The sequence below is a fragment of the Elephas maximus genome, chromosome 14 (assembly GCF_024166365.1).
Source record: "Elephas maximus indicus isolate mEleMax1 chromosome 14, mEleMax1 primary haplotype, whole genome shotgun sequence".
Taxonomy (NCBI): Eukaryota; Metazoa; Chordata; class Mammalia; order Proboscidea; family Elephantidae; genus Elephas; species Elephas maximus.
In genome coordinates this window covers 98689485-98692803 of record NC_064832.1, presented here as the reverse complement: position 1 = coordinate 98692803, position 3319 = coordinate 98689485, and the positions used below count along the sequence as shown (strand labels likewise).

Below are 3319 nucleotides of genomic sequence, written 5' to 3'. Positions count from 1 at the left end.
GTCTGGGCTGGAGACAGGGATTTGGAAGTCGAGCTGAAGCCTTAGAGAGGAGGGGGTTTCCCCAGGAGAAGAGGGCTGAGGAGGGAGCCCTGGGGGCCCTTAGCAGAGAAGGAGACCCGGAGGGAGATAAGGACATCTTGGGGAAGCAGAGCCCAGAATGGGAAGAGGCAATTTCATGGAGGGAGCAATCAGTTCTGTGAAAGGTGGTTGAGATAATAGTACTCGGTGCACTAGGCTTGGCTTCTGAGGACCCTGCTGAGGGCTCTTCAGAGACACCAGAGAGCCATGAGTAGACGGTGAACTGCGCACGTGGAGGCAAAGCATGGGTCCGCCACCCGTTCAAAGACACTCTCTTAAGGAGCAGATTGGAACACAGTGGGGTGGCTTTGCAAAAAGTTAGACCTAGAATGACCATGTTGTCGTTGTTTGATACTATCCAGTTGATTCTGGCTCATAGTGACCCCATGTGACAGAGCAGAGGTGCCCCTAGGACTTTCTAGGCTGCAATCTGTATGGGAACAGATCGCCAGGTCTTTCTCCCTTGAAGCCGCTGGGTGGGTTCAAACTGCTAAACTTTTTGTTAGCAGCTGAGCGCTTAGCCGCTGCACCACCGGGGCTCCTTGGGACTACAGTATGGCCCAGCAAGTCCACTCTGAGTATACACCCGAAAGAATAGAAGCAGGGAGTGCGGGAGCTGGAAGGGGCCGCCCCACCCGGGGCAGGAGGAGTGAGTGGTGATACCGTCATGACGCCCAGAGCAGCGGCTGCCTGCACGGCACTATAGGATTGATATCAAAACCAAAAACCAACCCCACTGTGGTCGAGTGGATTCCGACTCACAGCGACCTTATAAGACAGAGTAGAGCTGCCCTATGGAGTTTCTAAGGATTGGCTGCTGGATTTGAACTGCCAACATTTTAGTTAGCAGCTGAGCTCTTAACCACATGATAGTCACCCCACTTCATCAACGGACCGTTGTGTCTGGACCTTCTCTGGCAGCGGCAAATGGAATCTCTGTAACAAGCAGAAGACGGACATTTCCGCCCCCCTACCCCTGCCATACCCCTGCCATAAAACAGTGCTTCAAGAGGCCTTCCAGGCCCTCTCTGAGTCAGCAGCAGGACCTGTCTCTTGCCCACCTCCTCTGCAGCTAAAATTACTTGATTTCTTACAAAAAAAGGAAAGAAAGAAAAGCAGGTCAGCATCTGACCTCAAAATATCTAAACAAGGAAATTGCATAGATATGGGGAAAGGAAGTCCCTGTAATTCAGCCACACCTTCTGAAGTGGAAAATCTTACCAAATCTGAGGACTCAAAACCCACAGTGTGGCCAGCCCATGAGGTATGGGACGATTACGTATTTGAATGTGAAGCTGGCAATCAGTGTCAGAAAACAAAGTAACTGACCTTCGGTCACCTGCTGACCCATTTTCCTGCGGTAAAATGCTGTGCAGTGTGTCCCTCTCACTCCTCCAAGATGATCACCAGACTGGCGCGTGACTGGATCAGAGACTGACGCTCGGAGGGTAGTTAGCACCAAGAATTGGTCCAGAACGAAGCCGACTGTCCAATCAAGGTGCCACAGGACGCCAGTGGCTCAGCCAGTCGGAGTCGGCACTCTCCAGGGAGGATAGAGCCGCCTGAGGCCCTGACAGTCAGTCTTCAGCGTTGGGAAGGGGGGAAGCAAGGGCCTCACCCATCAAACTTCCCTCAAGCTCAGGAAATCCTTCCTCAGGTCACTGTTCTCGCCACAGCAGACAAGCAGCTTTCTCGAATGTCCAGATCCTCCTCCTGCTTCTAAGGCACTGTCTGTCCCAGGGGTCTTCTGTCAATCTCGGTCAAGTGGGCCTGCTGCCTCCAGCTGCCTCCGCACCTTTCAGCTCATCACGAAGAGCCACAAGTCCTGGCAAACTCTGCTGGACTGGACTCATCACTGCAGTGGCTCTGCTTGTGGAGCCAGGCGTGGCGTGGTTCAGACCCCACGCTGGGCTGCAATGCTAGTGCCACAGCTCCTGCAGGAATCAGTCTGAGCGGCCTTCTTCCCTCAGGAGGTCTGTTACCAGGGGCACTGCCGGCTTCTCAAGCAGGTGTTCCACGTGGTTTAAAAAATGCTTCCAGTCTCAGGCCCTTAAATCTAGCCCAGCTTGCTGGTGGCTCGCTCATTTTTCACACTCTGCAGCAGCTCTCTCAGCTTACTTTACAACAACCTCAACAGCCCACAGCTTCTAGTCCTCATCAGCCAGGGGTCAGGGATCTGAACAAGGCTCAACTTATCAATAGTGGGCCTTACACGCTCAACAGGCTGCTGTTGTTGACTATTGTTGACCTCACGGGGGTGGGGGGCGATTATGTAGTCCCATATAAACCATTGCTGTTGAGTCGATTCTGACTCATAGCAACCCTGTAGGACAGAGTAGAGCTGCCCCACGGGGTTTCCAAGGAGCACCTGGTGGATGTGAACTGCCAACCTTTTGGTTAGCAGCCATAGCACTTAACCACTGTGTATGCAGTTCCAGGCAGAAATAAATGGCAATGCTCGCAGCTCCAAATGGCCATGGCAGCGGCAGCACCAACAGCTCAGCTACGTTGTCATCGGCATGCAGGCAGCCAGCCAAGAAGTGAGACCAAGACAGGCACGCCGCCTGCTCCACAGTTCTGAGCCCTACATTATTTGTTTATTTTTTCTCCACGTTGAAAAGACAAGAGCATTGACTTGAAAGGATTCTGAGGTTTTACTTCATTTTTGTTTTGTTTTTTAATATGTCAGTATTTTACATTGCGAAGATGTCACTTTGAGGACTAAAGTGCGCCTGACCCAAGCCATGTTGTTTTAAATCACCTCATATGCCCCAGAAAGCTGGACGATTAATAAGGAACACCAAAGAATGAAGCCTTTGAATTATGGTGATATTGAAGAATACTGAATGTACCACGGGCTGCCAGAAGGACAATTAAGTCTGTCTTGGAAGAAGTACAGCCAGAGTGCTCCTTGGAAGCAAGGGCGGTGAGACTTCATGTCCTGTACTTTGGACATGTTATCAGGAGGGATCATCCCTGGAGAAGGACGTCATGCTTGGTAAGGTAGAAGGTCAGTGAAAAAGAGGAAGACCCTCAACGTGATTGATGGACACTGGCTGCAACGATGGGCTCAGCATAGCAAGGATTGTGAGGATGGGGAAGGACCAGGCAGTGTTTCGTTCTGTTGTTCCTGGGGTCGCTATGAGTCAGAGCCAACTCAACAGCACCTAGCGACAACAACATTTTACGTTGCTAGACGTAAAAACCTTATACGGAAGCACAACCCTATGATTTTTAAATG

General features: G+C 51.3%; 1 pseudogene; it reads left to right on the top strand.

Annotated features, from left to right (window-relative positions):
* Window positions 1-944: 944 nt before the first annotated feature.
* On the top strand, window positions 945-2622 carry LOC126058108 (transcription factor SPT20 homolog; annotated as a pseudogene).
* Window positions 2623-3319: the final 697 nt, after the last annotated feature.